Below are 23079 nucleotides of genomic sequence, written 5' to 3' on the forward strand. Positions count from 1 at the left end.
CCGATTTTAGCAACATGGTGCATTTAGAAAGTTAGAAATGTTTCAATTAAACCACCTGAAAAGTTTTTTATTTATACAGTAAATATATAAAAATACGTATATATTTTTTTCTATAAACAATAAATTTGAAAAAAAAAAAAAAAACTAAAAACTTTTTAGAAGCAATACTTATTTAACAGGAATTTAAAGGTTTTAATATCATTATATGTTCTATTGTTTCTTTTTAATAATTTTTTCTAGTGTTAGAACATGGTTAGATTTTCCAGAATTTCTCAGTTTTGTGATTTTGTCTCAAACCAGACTTTGTAACTTCTTTTTTGTAATAAAAAAATATATATATTAAATAATTATACTGAATTTTTGCCAATTAACCTAAAACATATTTTTATTAATTTGTGTAATCTGTATATATATATATATATATATATATATATATATATATATATATATATATATATATATATATATATATATATATATACAGATTACACAAATGACATTTCTGATTTTTAACTGTCTTTCTGCTGCCAGGTCTCATTTTCATTATTCAAAACTTATTTTTTCTCAAAATGTCTTGTGCAATGGTAATATTGCTGATAGTGATTATACGAATTTGAAAAGAAAAGAAAAATTATATATATATAATTTTTCTTTTCTTTTCAAATTCGTATAATCACTATCAGCAATATTACCATTGCACAAGACATTTTGAGAAAAATTAAGTTTTGAATAATGAAAATGAGACCTGGCAGCAGAAAGACAGTTAAAAATCAGAAATGTCATTTATTTTTGTAATTAAATATAATATTTCATATTTAAATGTTAATATTTAATGTAAATGAATTGTATTTGTAAAAATATGTATACATGTAACTGATTGCATTCTGGTGTTCATTATTTTCAAGATTTCAAATCAAGTGCCTCTAACTGAATACATGGTTAAGTCTTATTTGTTGGTAGGTGTTTTAATTTATTTTTTGGCCATTTGTGAAAAAATGTTCTTCAAGGCGGATTTTCACACATGGCGCTGCTTTATTTCAATTTAACATGGACTGAAAATCTGTTCTCTGTGTAAAGAGACCATTAAGAGTGTCTTTTCTCACTGAAGTTTGTTTGGGCATGTTTGTTTTGTGTGCCGACATACACTGTGTACTTCACTCTTCTGTAGTGTATTAGTCTCCCACCTCCAATCATGTTGCTCAGTTCATTTTGCTCTTTCTGCTATCAAGTCAAGCTGTCTTCTGTTCCATCTCCACAATTTCTATCCTGTGCCGTGCTGTTGAGGTCATTTAAGTTGAACAACCATTTTTAGGAAGAGTAACAATGGAGTTGAAATGATTGGATCTGTGCATGCAGTGGAAGCCGAATGTTTAATCATCTGTGGTGTGAATAAACACAATAGATGCGACTTTAATCCCACACAGGGGTGACCCAGAAAGCGGAGAGCTGGCGTCTATCTCCGTGATGCTCTGGGGGACGTGTGTCTGCAATCGGTGTACTTTAATATTGGATAAAGAGCTTTTGTTTAATGACAAATAACTAATCTGACTGTTTGTGTATTTTTGGAGGCCAGTCACTTTAGGAAAGTTTGAAATGCTTCACCGGTCGCATGAAAGCTCTTTCTCTGAGGACTTCAGGAGTTTCCTTTTATCTGACCATGATTCACTGCGGTGAAGAGCTCCGGGATTGTGTTGGGAAGGGCTCTCCAATTTCCTCTGGAAAAGCTTTAGACAACATAAATCAGCATTCACATCCCCAAAGAATGCATTCTTTTTCTCAAGAAATTCTTATTTCTAAAGAAATCAATGCTTTTATGCAGCAAGAATACATTAAAGTGAGCAAAAGTGACAGAAAAGACATTTCTGAAGGATCATGTGACACAAAAGACTGGAGTAATGATGTTTTGAAATTGAGCTTTGCATCACAGGAATACATTATATTGGAAAGAATTTGGATTTTAAAAATATTTTACATTATTGCTATTTTTAATGTATTTTTGGTCAAATAAATCCATGAACACAGTCTTAGTATATACAGTATATATTGTATACACACACACACATTGTGATATTCTCTCAGAACACAGTTTACAAGCTTAAACATGCAATGACTTCATTTTTGCAGATAACATTGGTTGGAACATCTGACATAAAAGGTTAATGTGTAAAATTATGTTTGATTTTTAATGTGCCGTCGTGCCTTATTGATTCATTCACATTGCAGATAATTCCACAGAGCTTGCAAACACTTTTCATAGATTCATTTTTCATAGCTTGCTATTTTGCATTTGATCAAACCCGGTAGACCTGCTCGTCATTGCAGCTGTGGGTATCAGTATTTCATTGAACGAATGAGTCAGCAAATCTGCACACAGATGTGTCTAATGTAAACATCTGTCTCTAATGTACACGCTCATATTTCTGATGGGGGAAAAAAAATCACAGCGTGTTTCTGTGTGTCTGAAACAGGTGGGCATTCACGCTGATCATCATCTCCTCCTACACGGCGAACCTCGCAGCTTTCCTGACAGTCCAGAGGATGGAGGTGCCGATCGGATCTGCTGATGACTTGGCCGATCAGACGAACATCCAGTATGGGACTATTCTAGGAGGAAGTACTATGACCTTCTTCATGGTACGTATGTCCTTGTTTGTGTGAAATTGTGCACGTGTGAGATCTGTATCACCGGCCTACCGTGTGTGCACATGTGATGATGTCATAATGCATCACTTCCTGTTTGTAGCGGCAATTAGGCTAGTGATTCATATTCAAGCCCACACAGAATCTGTGCCAGCTGAATTTCACAGAAGGCTTTAGGATTGAAACTTCGTCCATTCACAAAATTCTACACACCTTGCATACATGGATATTCAGTGATGTTAATATTAACTTTTGTTAATACTAACACATAATCAATGTGTTTCTTCCGGATCTGCTCATAGATTCATCCATTCCCAATACAGTTTTCTCAACTACTCATTTTGACTAGTTGATGGGGTTGATGGCGCAGTGGATAAGACGCATGCCTTTGGTGTGAGAAACTTGGGTTCGAATCCACTGTGAGACACCAGTGTGTCCCTGAGCGAGACACTTAACCCCTAGTTGCTCCATAGGCGTGCGACCTCTGACATATATAGCAATTGTAAGTCGCTTTGGATAAAAGCATCAGCTAAATGAATAATGTAATGCAATGTAGTTGCCCAGAAAAGTAGTTGACTAGTATGTGAGTCAGTGTTTAACTGATGTAAATAATAAATTAAAATACAGGCTGAAAACCAAAATGTTGTCACCACATATACAACAAGCACAGATAAAGTCATGTGATGCACAAAACAGTTCCTTGTATTATTGGTAAAACTAATTGACTTGTCTGTGCATGTGCTTTGACTCATGTCTTAATGCATCATGTCCTGTTTGTGGCAGTAAGCAGTTGGCCTAGTGACTCACAGCTACATCCATATTCACACTGGAGGCCAAGTTCACTTCCACATTACATTAATAATGTATTATCCATCTTTCTCTCCCTTACATTTTCGCTTTCTCTCAATCTGTTTCCTTAGTCTAGTTCACTCTCAATGTCTGCCAATAAAATGCCTCTTTATTCATTCACCTGTCCTCATGCCACCGCTATTATAATTTCATTTTCGATTTTTCTCCGCCTTCCAATACTATATCTGTCTCACCTTTCTTTTCTCTCTCCATTACTCTTCTCTAATCTCAGAACTCGCGTTACCAGACGTACCAGCGCATGTGGAATTACATGTACTCCAAGCAGCCCAGCGTGTTCGTGAAGAGCACGGAGGAGGGCATCGCTCGGATTTTAAACTCCAGGTACGCCTTTCTTCTGGAGAGCACCATGAACGAGTACCACCGACGCCTCAACTGCAACCTCACGCAGATTGGAGGCCTGCTGGACACCAAGGGCTACGGCATCGGCATGCCTCTGGGTGAGTAGGGCAGAAAAGAAAGACCTACAAATAAATTAAGAGAAGAAGGTTTCAGGTGGGATATAAAGGTTTAAGAAAAATCAAAGTCTGATTTTTAACCTTCTTATAAAAGCAGAACTACTTTTCAGTGTCCAAAATTGAAGTCTTTAATGCAGTAGCTGGAAAAAGCTAGCCATTTATCATTCCTATTCATCCAAGTGGTTAATGCAGCAAACAGTGGAAAAAGTCTCAAATGTAGCTGTATTATTTTGGCAATAAATATGCCTTATAAATATAAAATTCTAAATACATTCCAACATTTGTTTATATATGGCAAAACGTCAGCTTTCTGTGTTGTAGTTGTGTCTGAGATGTGGCTTAGCTAGGATCGCACATATTCTGAGATGTTGAGCCATGGTGCTCAAATGGATGGTATCGGTTTGAGTGTCGTTGAAGTCGCTTCCTCTTTTTCTCCCCAATATTTTCTGTTCTCTCTCCATTATCCCTATGCATAAAAGTCCAAAAGTAATATTCCAAAAATATCCAAAAATAGTGTTTTAGTTCTGCTATAGATAAATATGATGATGGCCCAGAGAACATCACACAGACAAGAGAGCCTCTGTCACAATGATAGCATCTCATCTTGCTCTGGTATTGCACATTTCTTTCTAATTTTTCTCCTGGATAGATGGCTTGCCACTTTTCGCTTGATAAATAGCAATTCTGACTTTGTCTTTGACATTTGGCATTTACAGCAATTACTCTGTGACAGACAGAGTTATGAGGGAGGGAAAAGAAACAATTTATGGCATATGTGTTTTGCATTGAGGGCTTTAGAGGGTGTTACAATGAAGGAGGCTGGAAAAGAGAAAACGTGGGGTCTTAATCCACTATTGAGCCACTGTATGTGCTGGAATAATGTAGAAGGGCTTTCTGGACTTGAGTGCAAAGGGGCTTTGTCAAGTCAAAATTTAAGAAGCTTACATCCAGCTGTGAAAGTGAAATAGGCCGTAAAAGTGTTATTGGCGTCATGTGGTGATTTCGCACAGTAGGACTACTGCTCCAATTCCCAAAGACGTCTAAGAAAGCTAATAGTTCGGTTATATTTTTCTGCGTTCTTTTGAAGTTAATCAGTAAATTTCTCAAATGCAAAGTGCCTTTGCTTCTACTGTTGTCAGTGTAGTTAATCAAAACACTGAAAATACTAAGCAATTATATTTCTTTTATATAATTATATTGCTGTAAGGAAAAAGACAAGGGCTTAAAATATGAATGCTCTGGATTTTAATAAAAACTCTCTAGAAGATTACAAAGAATTAAAATCTATCATCAGTAGAGTGGGTTTTTCTGCTGTTTATACATTTTAACTCATTACAGTTAAACACTATTAAAATACTATTTTAACCCATGAACTAATATTAAATAAAATGATAAAAGCTGTATTTTTATGAAGCTTTTTGTAGAAGGTGGAGCTGTCACCAAATGCTCTTGTTGCTCTTGGCAGAAATACATATCAAGTTTTATGTCTAAGATTTGTGAAGAATTGTTTCATGTCTTTGACGTGTTACACTTGAACAGTGCAGTATATCAGAAACCTTTTAATAGCTCTTTTCTGACATGGTCTGTGGGCTTTCTGATGAAATCTGATGAAACCTGTTGGAGGATTAGAAATAGTGGAAATCTAATTGGACAGAACTTGACAACACTGCTAGCAATAAAATATATGAGAATTACATGTACAACACTGTTATTTTACTTATTTATTTACTTCCATGGTATTTTAAATTAACTTAAATTTTTATATCTTAGTTTTTATTCATATTTTAATTTATATTTATTTCAGTTTGAGTAATTTAAACATTTCTGAACTTTTTTTATTTAATTTCTGAGTTTTTTTTTTTATTAAGTTTGAGTTTTTTTTATCTAATATTTATATTGTTTTATTTCAGACAGCTAAAACAGATTTAAATTGTTTGAATTTTAGTTAATAATTACAACATTGATATCCAAAGATTAAGTCCAAAGATTTTTAGTAAAAACTGTTGGTGGCACTAAAGGTTTTGGAAGGCAGATTTAATACTCACTACTGAGTATATTAGTGCTGTCAAACGATTAATCGCGATTAATCACATCAAAAATAAAAAATTTTATTTACATATATCTGTTAAATATTAAGTATATGTGTGTTTACTGTGTGTATTTGTGTATATATAAATATACACACATACAGCAAATATTTACATGAATTAACATGTATATGTTTATTTTTTTATATAATTTCTATTATATATAAATATATTTAATAAATAAACGTAACATCTTTTTCTTAAATATATGCATGAGTTTGTATTTATATATACATAATAAATATGCACAGTACACACATATATATATATTATGTAAACAAAAACATTTATTTTGTATGTGATTAATCGCAATTAGTCATTTGACAGCTCTAGGTTATAGTAGTATTAAAAGAATAGTTCATGAAAAAAAGAAAATTCTGTCATCTACTCATCTTTTAATTTGTTCAAAAAATATATTAATTTATATCAGCTGTTGAACACAAAAGATGATATTTTGAAAAATGCTGTTAACCAAACAGTTGATGGTTGCCATTGACTTTTACAGTATGGAAATAAAAAAAAAATTCTATGGAAGTCAATGGCTACCGTCAACTATTTGGTTAACAGCATTATTCAAAATATCTTCTTTTGTGTTCAGCAGAGGAAAAAAACTCGTAGAGTAAAGGGCAATTTGAGGGTGAGTAAATAATGACAGAATTTAAATTTTTGAGTGCACTGTCATTTAATAAATACAGTTAGAAGGGCTGCCACTAACTTCAGTGATGCATGCATAATAACAAAAACCTTTGGTTTTTGGTCCCTTGAAAAATACATTATGCTGTTTGTTTTAGCATATACAATTATGGGAGTATGAGTGAAAGAGAGGACATACAATATGAAACTGGGATGCTTACAAACATCACTTCATGAGGTTTTTGGACTGATTATCAGGTTTTACATGATGTTCATTATCATGGAAGACCTGATAATATCTGAGATTTTCACCAGTGTGATTTCCAGGCATGGTGAAATCCTGAAAATTAGGCAAGGCAAGTTCATTTAAATAGCACATTTCATACAGAATGGTAATTCAAAGTGCTTTACATAAAATGAATTAAAATAATCATAAAAAAAAAAATAGTAGGTTAATAGATGCAGTGAGAAAATTGTGCTGCTTGCTGTTTTTGATCTGCTGTCCTCCAGGAAGATCAGTCCAACAACCTCGTGACCACTATTGGCTAAACTGCCCTCCAAAACATCGCCATACGCTCATAATCGCATGATCCCGTAAATAGATTTGAAATGAGAACCCAGGAGCAGCATCCATCTTCAAAGACTATCTCCAGGTCATAGAATGTCTTCCAGGAGCTCAAACATTCATTCCCTCCTCCCGGTTCTAACTCATCTCTTCAGGTCGCCTTCCAAAGTTCTGCTGCCAAGTGATAAAACCCTCTCATCCACTCATTCATGAAGAGGCTGGTCACCATGGACACCCCACATCCACTTCCATGGCAACCTGGAGTGCAGATGGTGTCACCACAGAGTCTTTAGACTGGGTTAGATTATAAAACATGAAATAAAAATTGACCTTTCAAGCGACTAGTTCATCACACCCATACAAATGTCTTCCTTCTGTAACACATCGCAATTTGAAGACTAGTTACATAAACGATTACATTTTTTAAAGCATTTATTGATGTAGTGTATTATTATTTTGACAATAGACGTAGTTAAAGGTACCTAATGCTTTAAACTAATGTTATGAAATTGCATGATTCATCAGAATATGTACTTCTATAAATACTCTATTTCAGTCACAAGGTACATCACATTACAGTAGTGAGATTGTTTGTGAATACCTTTTCATGTTTAATATACTGTATGTGCTTTTGTGGCGAATAGTCAGCATAAATGGTGAGGTTCAGTCGGTCATTTTCAAATAAAACAACAAATATTTAATCTTCTCAAAACATTTCAGTGCTGGAAGGTGAAATAAATTCCTTATAACCTGAGATAACAAGCTTAGAGTGTAATTACAACCGAGCAATGCAATATCCAGTTGGTGACCTTTCAAAACCGTGCAGTTTTAAATACCGGATTTATTCTTGTTAACAAATACAGGTATTTGCAAGCAATTTTATAAGATATAAAACAATCATTTTAGAAATAACATAGGTTAATTGAAAAAAAAATCCTCTACCTTCCAAATTTTTTTTATATATAAACATCACAAAATTAACTGCAGTTTCCAGAAAAAACTAAAATTTTATTATTATTATTACTGGGGCAGATTATCAGTTAAAAAAGACCTTGCACAATTATATGTTCTACTTTTACCATAGTGCATTTGTAAACCAATACATTTTGATGTTTGCATCACATAATTAGCTCCATACGCCTTTCTGATGCAAACTTGCTCGGTAGCTCACCTGGTACAGCACTCAGATAAGGGTCCTGTGAAACATAAGTCCCAAAAAAACTGTTCAAAGACTTGTTGAAGTAAGCTAAAATGGCATTTCAGATAAAACTGAAAGTAGCGCAAAACATGCAAACAACGCCGCAGTCAGGTTTCTCTGATGAAGTTGAAGTTGATTTTGAAAGCTTGCATATTTCTTAGCTTGCATGACATGAGAAAATTGCAACTTTAAACACAGGGCTTGATATTTGTAAGTGATACTGACACATAAGATTAATTTTTTTGTGCTTATTAAACTGAGGTGCAAAAACATGCACCTGCAAGGTACTTCACTTTCACAGCCTTTGAATGAAAATAAACTAACGTTCAGTGACAGCTGATCCATTCCACTGCATATCTGCGGTGTTTAATTTGAATTAGCATCTTTTAATTTGATGAACACATCCTTCCACATCATGTCGTTATTAGCGTGGCATGATTAGTAGTAATTTGGAATTAACCTATCATAATATTCATTTTCATTTTGACACACTGGCTAATTTAACTCATTTGCACAACATCAGTTGACTTAAGACATATTCAGTTATGTCTTAGCAGTTAGCATATGTGTTCTGACATTCTGACACGTTAAACCAGAGTGCTAATGAGGGCAACACTGGTCTGGGTCGTGTCTTATAAATGTCCCTGTCACTAAAGGTGTCCGAAAGGCTAAAAACTGTGTGTGTGTAGCATTGCTAATCTTAACATACTGTAGCATTGCTAGTCTTGCTAGTCTGTCAGAACTTTTGTAACTCTAATCTTAAGGTAGTTAGCTAGTTTCCCCAGCCTTGCCCAGGTTTTAGATTGGTTTTGTACAATCATCAGCTGGTAACCCTGGGACTTCAGCTAACCAGCTAAACTAATTTAATTCACTTTCTTGCAGGTTCACCTTTCAGAGATGAGATCACGTTAGGCATACTGCAGCTGCAAGAGAACAACCGATTAGAAATCCTAAAGCGTCGATGGTGGGAGGGTGGAAAGTGTCCTAAAGAAGAAGACCATCGCGCAAAAGGTGAGTGAAACGCTGTTATTATACTCATTAGCACCTCAACATAACATACTGTTCTGTTACTGTACGTACTCATACCAGCAGTACTGGCATTTTAATTTATGAGGTCTGGTACAACCCTGAATATTTATAACCTGAAGTCTGAGTGTGTGTATTAGTCAAGAGAAAGTTTTATTCTCACAGGGCCAAAAAATCTTTTTAATTTTGTCCTATAGTTTTTCATCCTTTTATCCTTTAGAGGAATGCTAGAACCTGATGAATGTCTTCGCAAACAAGACAGCTTTAAAAGAATGTAAGGCTACCAAAGTTTCTTTATCTACACAGGTGAATGGTAAAAATGATAACTTATAGACATCACCATGCATTGAGCAGTTCACAGTACATTAATATTAAAGTTTTCTGTATAAAAATATGTTTAAATATGTAAATAAGGCATGATCTATTTTTCTTGAAAAGATATTTGAACAATGGTTTAGTTTTGTTGACACAGTACAAATATATCTTTTATCTCTGATTCACTCCATAGATCAGAAAATACAGTCAACAGCCATAAAAAATAAATACATTTTTACCATGTCTTTAGGAATAAAATGTTATATAAATCAGACAACTGATATGTGAACCTAACCTCTGGGTAAAAACATTCAGAATATAGATAGGAATAAAACTGTCTTGTTTGGTGAACGTTGCTACTGAAATGGAGATTTGTGGCTTACTGCATGAGAAAAAATATATATTTTGAGACAACAGCCTTTACAGATATGTATTGTAATTGAAATCTAAAGGCACAGTGTGTCATAAAATAAACACTTAATGTGCATTTAGGATGTTTTATTTTAACTATGTGTTAAAAATAGTTCATAATACACCAGTGCATGAAAGAAAAAAGTTTGTCCTTAGTATTTTATGTCTAAGAATACAAATAGTTGTATTTTGGGGTTAAAGATGGATATATAATAAACAAGGGCTCTCTCAGATCATCATAGAAAACCTGATAATATCAGAGATTTTCACCAGTGTGATTTCCAGGCCTGGCGAAGTCCTGAAAATTAGGCAAGGCAAGTTTAATTAAATACGAATTTCATACAGCATGGTACTTCAAAGTGCTTTACATAAAATGAATTAAAATAATCATGAAAAAAGTCACAACAATAAAACAAGGAAATTAAAAACTTTTAATACAATCTAAAATTGATTTAAAATTAATGTAAAAAGTTAAGAACAGAAAAAGAGTGTACATAAAATACAGTGCAATCAGTTTCGGAAGTAGCAGAGGATCTCAATCACTAAATGCACAGCTAAACATACGAGTTTTGAGGCTGGATTTAAATATGGCTAATGTGGCTTTTAGCACGTCTGATCATTTCTGAAAGCTGATTCCAACTGCGGGTGGCATAATAGCTAAAAGCAGACTCCCCTTGTTTTGTGTGAACCCTTGGTATTTCTAACGGACTCAATCCTAATGATCTGAGTGCTCTGTTAGGTTTATATTCAGTGAACATATCTGCAGTGTATTTAGGTCATAGGCCATTGAGTGATTTGTAAATGAGTAAAAGTACTTTAAAATCAATCCTAAATGTAACTGGAAGCCCGTGTAAGGACCTGAGGACTGGTGTGATATGCTCAGATTTTCAGGTTCTAGTCAGAATCCTGGCAGCAGCGTTCTGGATGAGCTGCAGCTGTCTAATGGTCTTTTTGGGAAGGCCGGTGAGGAGCCCATTACAATAGTCCACCCTGCTGGTGATAAAGGCATGAACTAGTTTCTCCAAGTCTTGGCTAGAAACAAAACATTTAAAGGGGTCATATGACGTTACAAACATTACACATAAAGAACATTATGTTGTGTATTTGGTGTAATGTAATGTGATTATATGGTTTAAGGTTAAAAAGCACATTATTTTCCACATAATGTAGATTATTGTTGCTCCTCTATGCCCCACCTTTCTGAAACATGTTGATTTTTACAAAGCTCATTGTTCTGAAAAACAAGGTGGGACTCTGTATTTCATGGATGTCCACTTAGACTTATGCTCTCTAATACTCACATAATAAACTCTCCCTTCTAAGTATGAACTGAACCAACTGATTACCATCACAGAAAGCCCGACCCAGTTTTCCAGTCTCTCTAGTAGTATTATGATCAACAGTGTCAAACGCAGCACTGATATTTAGCCAGAATCAGAATTTAAGCGAATATCATTTATTATCTTAATGAGTGCTGTCTCTGTGCTGTGATGTGGTCGGAAACCAGATTGGAAATTGTTCAGGTACCCATCTGATTTCAATAATCTTGCCTATAAAAGGAAGATTTGATATTGGTCTCTAGTTACTCAATGTGGAGTTATCAAGATTGCTGCAATTTTCAGGGAGTTTGTAAAAGAGAGATCTGCTTCAAAACAGTTTAACATACTTTTGAAAAAGATGTGGGAAGTGGGTCAAGGTCGCAGGTTGACGATTTAAGGTGCTGTACTATTTCTTCTAAAATTTTGCTATCAATTGCTTCAAAAACAGACATAGTAACTGCTTTTTGAAGTTGTGGTCGAATTTTTCTGACTTGTGCATAACTTGAGGATGTGCAAATTGCCTTTTTAATATTACTGATTTTCTCAGAAAAGAAAAGAGAGAGCATTTCACTGGGAATCTGACGTGGGGGGGTTGTTATAGTCTCTCAACAGTAGCAAAAAATGTGAGGGTTGTTTGTTACCATTTATAAGGTTTGAGAAGAAAGTCTGTCCAGCTGTGGCTAGTTCCACATTAAAATCACAAAGGCTGATATTTTAATAATATCATGTAGTCTTACTCTATAGTCTTTTCTTACTCTGTACTACTGTTGATTTTCTCCAGTCTGCTTTTTGTCTGCCAGTCTTAATAACTTTTGCAGAAGCAATATCATAACATTCTTAACTTTTGAGTTAAAGGAATCAAGGAGAAGATCAACACAGTCTGCAGAAATGCTTGGTGTTAAAGATATAGCTTTAATAAATAGCAACCTAGTGTTCTTGTTAATGCATCTCTTTCTGACAGAGACAGATCTAGATTCAGTGGTAGCAGAGATGTATATATCAAAGAAAATACAGAATTTATCATTGGTGCTACGTCATTAATAACAATGGATGAAATATTTAGACCCTTACTGATGATTAAATCTTGAGTATGTCTACGATTGTGTGTAGGTCCATGCACATGCTGAATCAGGTCAAAAGTGGTTATAATTTATTTTGTAGTATTGATTAATGCATTACTTATGTGAATATTAAAATCCCCTGCAATAGCAAAACAGTCACACTCTGAGGAAATCATGGAAAACAGTTCGGTAAACTCTTCAACAAAGGCTGGAGAGTATTTTGGAGGCCTGTAAATAACTATAAATAGGATGCGTGGAGCATCTTTCAGCACAATCCCTAGATATTCAAAAGACAAGTACTGACCAAATGTCACTTGCTTGTAATGACAGACATCTTTAAATCGAGCAGCTACACCTCCACCTCTCCGAACAGTCCTGCAGACATTTTATTGAGGATTGTTGCACTGCAGCTGTCTTCTAGCCATGTTTCATTAAAAAACATCAAATCCAAGTTGTTTGTGGTGATTAAGTCATTGATCAGAATTTTATTATTATTATTTTTATTTTTTTGTGAGTAAATGTTTACAAATTTTAACTTCATGGCATTGTTTTTTTTTTTTTGTCTCAACAGCAATCTTAGTCTGATGCATAATAGGCCGCAGATCATATTACACTTGAGAAGGCCTTAGACTTTCTGTCACATGATAAAACAGAAATATAGAAAGCTACAGGCACACTGGGTCAATTGAAGGTTAATAAAATCTTAAAAGGTCATAGAAAGTTTTCTAGATATGGTCATCTCTAAAGTATTTATTTGAAATTCATTGGACATAAATTGCGGGAATCCTGAATGTAGTGTTTGCATGGTATGATTTGTTTACCTACAGCAGTCTTACTTAGCCTAAGTAAGTATATCTGCTCTTCAAATAAACATCTTTTTGTGTGATATATATATATATATATATATATATATATATATATATATATATATATATATATATATAAAGAGTTTTGCTCAAATCACACAAGCATTGGCAGTGTGAATATCTGATTTCCGGTCGCTCTTTATATTGTTATGATATTGCATATAGGATGTACTACATCCATCTGATTCAAATGACAGATGCTTCACAGCTCTGCTAACACTGTGAGTGTTTATTCATGTGGTCTAGTGATATTTGCATTCAGTGTGTTGTAGACTCATGCTGGCCCAGGGGGAATAGTGGGAAAATTGGTGCGCGGGCATGAACACACGTGTGTGCCTGTGTGTGTTATTTCTCTAGTGTGGTTTGCAAAGCTTGTATATTCACCAGAAAGTGACATTTACAGTCTCTCAGGTTTACTTGCAGGTCTGCAAGAAAATGTCAAATAATATGAGCTCTGTTTTTGTGATTCTGCTAAACTCCGAATTATTTGGGGTTTCCTCTTATTCTTGCACACACAATCTTTTAGTTGGTGTTTCTTTGTAAGTGAATTATTTCATTGGATCACTGGCAACTAAATCACCTGAACCCTGGTTAAGAGAAACGAAAACCCCTGTCTCTTCTTAAGCTGTTGATGCTTCAGGATTTAAATTTTAGTGGTTGTCCAGAAATTAATTATCATAAAAAATCAAACTAGTTCATGTTAATAGAAATAAATATTTTGCCATTCCCCTATTATTATTTTATTTTATTATTTTACTATTTTAATCCATTCATTTAAATAGATCACTTCAGAAATGCATTTTTCAAAAAAGAGAGAAATTCTAATTTTTACTTCTCAAACCACCTGGCTTCATTCTTCCGCTTGATAACTCTTAGGAATACCGCCCACACCCACCCACATCTCTGAAATATAGTTTAATAGGATCCCTCTGGAATCCTGTGGGAATGTGGGCCTCTAATTAGATCCACAGTGTGTGTGTGTGTGTGTGTGTGTGTGGAAGGACGTTTCTCTGTGTTACATTGCTGTGTTTTTCCTTCAGGTCTAGGTATGGAGAATATCGGCGGGATATTCGTGGTGCTGATATGTGGACTCATAATAGCTGTTTTTGTAGCCATTATGGAGTTTGTGTGGTCCACACGCCGCTCGGCCGAGACAGATGAGGTACGCCCTCACTCCTGCCCCGTCCGAAAACACAGACACTCACGAGTAGGTCACAACAACAACCAGTCAAGCCGTCTGTGTTTGTGATGTAACTCTTCCATAGCTTTCACGCAGTTTACAGCTCACATTTCTGCAGCTCAAACATGACAGTGGGTTTGAATATGAATGAGTGCAATCATAGACAATTTTTTTTATTTTTTGCCTAATTCAATGTAAAATGTAAATATTTTGAGACTGAAGTGTAACGCTTATGGATACAATGATGGATCACAGCCGTTATTTATGAGTTGGACAAGATTTGAGAACACATTTTATTTATTTTGTTTTAGACAAATGGAGAAATTAAAAACTTAGTTGTTCTGGTTCTGAGAACTCTACTTTGCACACAATGTTATTCAATGCAGGTCAAGTGGCAAAGCATGCCATTAGCAGCAGCAAGCACATTTACTAATATAATATGTATCTTGAATGCATTGCAAATCGCTTTGGATAAAATTATCTACCAAATGCATAAATTTAAACATATGGAATTTTTACATTCATTTATTAGTTCACCATGTAGATTAACCCCTAACTCAACCAGGGGGCCGTGGCTCACTATGGGGCCTCAACGAACTTCAATGGGGCTTCAAGATGACTTACATCAAATTATTTATAATAGGACATGAAAAGCATTCAAATAATCTGAAACGACTAAAATCAAGATATTTCTTATTTTAATTCAAAACAAGCGTATGTGATGTAGCCTTAATTTAAAATAGGACTGGTAGACATGTCAATTTATATCCTTATATAATATATTTTATGACTATACATTGATGCAATGCTTAAAATATTTTAGAAAATGTTAGTGAAAATACTATAAATAAGCTGTACAAGTCATTAAACCTCTAAATGTTGTTGTGCACAATGAGGGCTATTGAAGTGAAAAAGGTTTCAGTAGGAGATACGAATAGCGTTGCCCATTTCAGGATAATTGACCAAATGATGTTCTGTTTTCACTTTACTCCTGTCCATTTTCATTTTGACCTTTTCCTTGTATATTTGCTTCCTGACTCTCTTTCCTCTCTCTCTCCTTCTCTTTGATCCTCACTAAGGTGTCAGTATGTCAGGAAATGATGACTGAATTCAGAAATGTTATCTCCTGTAAAAAGAACTCTCGTTTGCGGCGCCGACGGCCCCACTCGTCCCAGGGCATCCTGCGGCACCCAGCTCGTCTCCCTTTAGGAGCTCCCCGTCAGATGCGGCTCGTGAGGGACATGCGTCTTAGCAATGGCAAACTCTACAGTGGGACGGGGCCATTAACCGGCGTGGCTGCAGGACCGGGACCCGGCGGGAGTGCTGCGGAAATGGGCCCGGGCCCTCAGCGACTGCTGGAGGACACTCTCAGTGCCAGTGTCCCCAGTAGTGCACCCGCTCTGGTCCCCACGGAGGTGCCCCGCGGCTGCACACATGTGCGGGTGTGCCAGGAGTGCCGGAGGATCCAGAGCCTTCGCTCCACGTCTTCTTGCTCGCGCATCTCTCCGCTGGCCTCCGCCACATCCTCTCTCCCGCGTTTGCCGCTGCCGCCCCCCTCCACCTCCAATACAAACACCGACAGCGAAGGAGGAGGCTCGGGCAGCCCACGCAGGGCCAAACCAACACCTCCTCCAAGACCGCTGCCACCCACTAAAACTCCCTCTACTGATCTCCTCTGCAAGCAGGACTGAGACTGAGAGTTAGGAAACTTTTATGGGGACAAGAATTTAATGTAAATGAGTGCTGGAGGACAGACTGGAAGACTCTGCCCACGCCTCCAGTCAAAGTGACCTCTGGGATACTGCAAATAAAGGCCATTTTTGAATGCAAAATTACATTAATGGACACTGAGTGAGAGAAAGATGATTCAGCCAACCGCTTGCTGTCCAAGTGTCGGGTTTGAACACCACGTCTTTCAGTGGCGCTCAGAAAGCCAGTGAGGTTTGGCATGCTGTTGAGACTATGTAATGAATATCCCATGAACGTATGCTATGCAACAAGTCGTAAAGGAAAAAGCAGAGGAAAACTATGAGGACTTCTGTTAGTTTTGCATAGAAGTGAGGGATCTACACTCCTGTTAGAGGACGATGGGAGTCTTTACCCAAAATGCGACCCTGGACCACAAAACCAGTTTTAAGTCGCAATAGCCAAAAAAAACATCGTATGATTTTTTATTTTTATTTTATGCCAAAAATCATTAGGATATTAAGTAAAGATCATGTTCCATGAAATTTGGCAAATTTCCTGCCGTAAATGTATCAAAACTTCATTTTTGATTAGTAATATGCATTTCTAAGAATTAATTTGGACAGCTTTAAAGGCGATTTCCTCACTATTTCTATTTTTTTTGCATCCTCAGATTCCAGATGATCAAATAGTTTGATCTCGGCCAAATATTATATGATCTTAACAAACCATACATCTATGGAAAAGATTATTTATTCAGCTTTCAGATGATGTATAAATCTCAATAAAAAAAAATAGATTATAATTTTGTGGTCCAGGGTCTCAAATGTGCACACGTCAAACTGAAATGACTTTGGTGCAAATACATTTGATCTTTTCTTTCTTTCTTTAAATAAGGGGGAGGGTTACAATTCATTTGTATTCTTGAATGTCTGTTGCTTGTTTTCCTTTCTAACTTTTTCTTCAGTTTTATTCTTTTAAAAATTCCTTTTATACACACACAATACCTGTTTTTTTCCCACTTGCTTATTTCTCTGAGGACTAAGTGTAATTTTTTGTATGTTTTATGGGTGGTTTTGTGGTCGGGAGTTGGTTTTCCTCTACTTCAACCTCTAAGATTACTCAACTGGTTTCAGTTTCTCATCTTCTGTCTTTAAACACCAACATTTAAAGCTTAAAATCAACATGAAAACATTAAAAACCCAGTTTACTTCCATTGTGTGACATATTTCCAGGTAAAACAGGATATTCAAGACGGAATATTTAGGGCGGGATTTTATCCATCAGCAATTGATTGGATATCGCAAAGTGAGTGTTCCAAGTCTGATTATCATTGGATTGTAGAGTTTCACCCTTGAGACCATCTCAGCAAATCCCAGTGGTAACACTGATTTTCCAAATCTATACTTAAATCTATACTTTATTTGCTATTTTTGCCATAACAAAAATTTGTGTTGCTTTTTTTGAATTACTGTTAAATATTGGCAAGCTTTTAAAAAGGCTGCATTACTGTACCAATTTGGCTGTTGGTTAATTCTAATAGCCGCACAATCTCAATGATGTCAACTGAACAGGAAAGTTTTTTCCGAAACCAGAAAGTTACATTTTTAGCATTTTCGTTAACTGGTAAATCATTCACAATAAGGCCAGGATTGTGTGTAAAGAAACTAAATAGGATCAGCTTCGATTTCATGTTGGCTTTAACAAGCTGCATGTCAATATTTGCAATTTGTGAGGACACCGAGAAACATTTTTCATCCCTGGAACAATGACAACAACAACAAGATGAGACCGAAAACCCTTTGTGCACCTGAAGGGGCATTTATCTGATTATGTGAGAGGACAATTAATGATGTTTTTCATTACAGAACTAAATGAGCCTCTATCATGAATGGTTTGTTGAAGTGCACTAGAAGTTACTGTCTGGATGCTTGTGAGATGCCAATATCCATTTATATCCAAAGTGTAAACATAGCAGCCCTGTTTAGAATCTGCAGCATTATAGCATTCGTATGTTGGTGCTTTATGATTGTGTCTGAGAGTGAGTGCGTTTGTGTCAAGGGAGATATGTGATAGTCATTTTTTTTATTTCTCATTAATTTTCAAAGATTTCTATACCAGTGCTTAAAGAATAACACCCACAATGAAAAAAACAAGGCAAATGATTCAGATTATATATTGTTATTAATATTCCAATAAAGCTGTGGGGTAATGTAGGAGGGCTGTTGCCCTCTTTCGTTAAATATATAGACACATGTTTGGAATAAAACGGTGATTCAAACTGTGACTTTCGCCCTTAATAAATGTTTCTGATAGTTGATGAACTAGTTTGATTCACCCCCCCCCTTCTCTCTATCTACAATACATTACATTTTTTGGAATGCTTTCAAATCATTACACCGTGTCCTAACCAGGTGCGTTCAAGGTAAAATTAATTCACGTAAAATTAATGGTCATTTTGTTTCTATGGCTGCGGCTAAATGAAGATTGCTGTTATTATACTGCTTTTTATCTTTATGCTGTGTTCACACTGTGTTCACGTCTAGTTCGCGCGAATGACGCGAATTGAGCGTCTGGCGCGATATGCGCGAATTGTGCTTTTGTGCATTTGTGTTTGTTGCTTATGAAAATTAACCATGGTTTTACTACGAATAAAACCAAAAAACCATGGTTACTATAGTTAAACCATGGTAATCACAAATTAACTATGGTTTTGCTAAATTAACCATAGTTTAACCATGGTATTTGTAGTAAATCTGTGGTTGTACAAATGGTAGTCAATACGCCAAAAAACCATGGGTTACTACAGTTTTACTATAATAAAACCATGGTTATTTTTCGTAAGGGGAATTCGCGTCTGCTGCCCGAGTTGAAAAATTTTAATTTTGGCGTCAATTCGCGCCGCGTTAACCAATCAGGAGCCTGCTCAGGAGTCACTCATTCAACATGGAGGAACGACTGAACGTTGTCAGTGAGCAGTCAACCGGAGCTTTATGACACAAGTATCACACACAAGTTCATATTTCAGGAATAAAAAAGGACCTCGCTTGGAAGAGTGTGTTGTAAATACACATTTAACTTTTGAGTCACGTATACGTTTATCGACCCGCGGCCTTCCCGCTGTTTTTTTTACAACTATTTTCCCCCTAATATAGCCTACAGCTATTTTTCGCTAACAAGAAATGCGTTTATTTCAGATGCGCGTCAAATTCGCTTCAAACTTTTGCTTTCTACGCGCTTATATTTCGCTCTAGACGCCGCGAATGCATTCAAAAATGTTTCAAGCAGCAAACTAGATGCGAATTTGACGCTTTATTCGCGTTTGGTGTGAACACAGCATTAGAAATGTAATTATATATATATATATATATATATATATTATATATATATATATATATATATATAATTATATATATACTATATAACTAATTCTCTCACGTTCTCTCTCGTTTTGAAAATTTCATCCTTTTCGAGACTTAGGTCTCTGCAGAGCAAAAGTGGGCGTTTATCACCATATGGGTGTTTTGAAACTGCTGGGTGTTTTTGAATCATGCAATCTAAATTATCCCCTTACCCAACCCCACCCCTAAACCTAACGTCACTATTACATCAACTAATCAGGTTATCATGGTGTAAAAACACCTTGATCTCGTAACTCCCATTACTTTCCTGCAGAGACCTATATTTGTCCTTTTCCGGGTGCAGCCAATCCCCGCGAAGTCCTTCTGTGTGGCCCCGCCCATAGTGGAATATCATTGGTCCAAAACCCTTCTCAACATAACCGTCATATTCCTGTACAAAATTTACATCCAGTGCAAGAAAAGTTTTAACCGCAAGTATTTAATTCCACAGAAGTTATTATAGTAATTGTTTCTAAAAATGCCTGCCTGGTTGTTTACAGGGCTCTTACAAATATTTATTTTTATTTTATGTCTCTTGCTGCTATCGTGACAAGCAGGTAGTCGCTAGTCAGTTTACCGAGCTGTTTACATGAAGTGGTTTGTTTGAATCGTGCCGTGTAGCTTTTCCCACTGTCATTGTGGATAGACAACTTACTTGCGTCTCGCCTTGTTAGGACACAATTGTTGTGTTGAATGCTACAGCTAGTCTCTTTGTATGTTTGTAATCGGATGTGTCTATTATGTTTACAATTAAATGTTTAAGCATTCTTAGAAGGACAAGCCCAGGTGAGTCACACACTACACTAAACGCGCTATTTAAGAAACTGTAACCAGATGTCAGCAACCTTTTAAACACCGTTTAAGATTAAGAATTCAGCAGGACAGGCGATATTAAATCATTCCCACACATACAGTATTCTCAAGGAAACCTGACATTTGCTTATGAATTACACAAAGGGATATGATAAGATGAGCTTTTTGTGCTTTTACATGCAATAGAGAAAACAGGGTGAAATAATCTGTACAAAACTGCCTTCCAGTGGTTGACAGAAGCATTACCAGAGGATAGGGGCTACATCGACTGTGAGCTCAAGTGAAATGAGCAACTCTATCTTAAAGGAAAATACAGAAAAGGACAAAATGAGAATCTATGTTTAAACAGTCTTCTAGACCTAGTGAAAGGGTCAGAACATTACAGAGATAAATGCTTTAATCATGTATTTAAAATATTTAACCTCAGATGTTGTGCCCCACACATGGTCTCTGACATTATTGGATTTTTATTTAATTCCGAAGATTTTTCCGAAAATTTTTGTAGGTATATTGCTGTGGCAAAAATCATTCATGTACATGTGCAAATTTCGTCGGTCTCATTAAGTTGCAACTTCCACAGCTTTAAAATAAAAATTCTGAAATAATTAACCCACGTGAAGTCAAAGCTTCTATTTTTTGAAAATAAATTTATCAAGCTATATAGTTAAAACAATATAGGCTCAATTTAGGATTCTCACTAGGCTCCTGGAAATCTTAGTTGCAAAAAAAAAAAAAAAAAGTAATTAAAGAGTGTCTTCCCCTGTTTATTCATGTTGTGTTTTGTTTTGGACACCAAATGAACCAGAACTGACCCTAGTACCCCCCCCCCCTCCTCCCAATAAATGCACAAAGTCCCTGATGCACTCTGCGGAAGTGATGAAAACTAAAAATTTTATGGGATTTCTATAGTTGACATTTCTGAATAATGTATACTATTTTAAAAGCCAGGATTTTCTCTTTGTTTGATTCATGATTCATAAAAGAAAACATCTTTAATTTGAAATAATTATCCTTCAGTGCATAGAAAAGTCAATTTAAAGAGTCATTTCTCATAAATTGTCCCAAAACCGTGGCATTGCATTATACCTTATTATTCCTTAAACCAGCCGTCAGTATTGTAAAGCTTTAAATAGTGATATAGTAAACAACTTACAGCTGGGCAAGAATTTAACTATACTGATAGCTTTCAGCACTACTTATTTCAAAATATGTATCAACTTGATATTTTTTCTCCCTGAAGGGTAAAAAAATGTCTAATTTGGGGCCCTGTACTATGTGATGGCAAGTCAGTTCACTCAGTTCCCATATGCAACACCCCTGGGCAGTTATTAGTTGGAGGTAGACATAAATCAGAAAATGGTGTTATCTTAAGATAATTGTTTTTCAGTTTCAGCTCACTCTTGAGCAGACCGACTGCCAGCAGTGTTGTTCCACTGTCATTCAGCTCTCCAGGGGATCACTGTTAGAAGTATAAACATCTGTAAAGCTTCACAGACGACTGTGTATTTCAAAGGCATCTGTCTCTGTAAGGTGTTCTCACAGAACTACACACAAGCGCAGCTGCATTTCCTTTGACTGCAAGATGGATGAGGAAGGGGAGCAGCATTTGGCAGGGGGGCAGACACCGTATTCACAGACAAACTCTTAAATATTCCTATGCAAAGACTAGTCCCAAAGCATTATATTTATTAACATGGGAGCATATTCAAAGAGACTGTCTGCCAGATTAGGTAAAACACCTTTTCAGATGATGTCAAAATGGTAAAGTAAGAGAGAACAGATGTAAATACATTGATCTAAGACACTGTCGCATGAAATGGGGAAAAAGTGATCCAGTATTTTTGTTGAGCTCCTTTAAGCTTGTAAAATTTAGATCCCTAATACAAATTTACAATGACCAACTGTTGTTCCTTTTTTTTTTTTTTTTTTTTTTTGCTACAGCCATATGGAAGCATGAAGTGTCTCATTTTGACACTAGGAGTCAGTAGAAGCAAAAAATACATGCCCATCCCCACATTAGACTTTAAAGTATAGTTTAATGTTATCTGCAACTGTTCCTAAGAAGGAGTATGATTTCTTAAACAGGTTATTTGTCTAAGTTTTAATTCACATAAAATAAATAAATAAATCATTCAGTTATTTTCACACACACACACACACATATATATATACTGTATATATTCAATTTTTCAATTCAATATATATATATATATAAATAATTTAAATATTTTTATTATTCATGTTTTATTTGTATGTGCATATATTGTAGTGTTAATACAACAGCCTGATCTTGTTCTTACTTTACTTTTGTATTTAATGTTTATTTCATAATAATAATAAAAAAACGTTTTATTTATACTGACAGTTAGTTTACATTCTCTGATTAAGTATTCTGTGCAAATATGCAGCCTGCGACGTGCTTTTAAATGATAAGAAACAAAATGCCAATGACAAATGAAGTCTAGGGGGCAATGTTCACCTTTCTGAAGCTGAATGATGAGAACGGAAGAGTACAGGTTGAACGGGGCGGGTTCGTGTAAACTGCTTGGGTGT

General features: G+C 35.6%; 1 pseudogene; it reads left to right on the top strand.

Annotated features, from left to right (window-relative positions):
- Positions 1-16803, top strand: part of LOC113119863 (glutamate receptor ionotropic, kainate 5-like) — a 43393-nt pseudogene extending 26590 nt beyond the window's left edge.
- The last annotated feature ends 6276 nt before the right edge of the window (positions 16804-23079 follow it).

This window comes from Carassius auratus, chromosome 19 (assembly GCF_003368295.1).
Source record: "Carassius auratus strain Wakin chromosome 19, ASM336829v1, whole genome shotgun sequence".
In the NCBI taxonomy this organism is placed as follows: domain Eukaryota; kingdom Metazoa; phylum Chordata; class Actinopteri; order Cypriniformes; family Cyprinidae; genus Carassius; species Carassius auratus.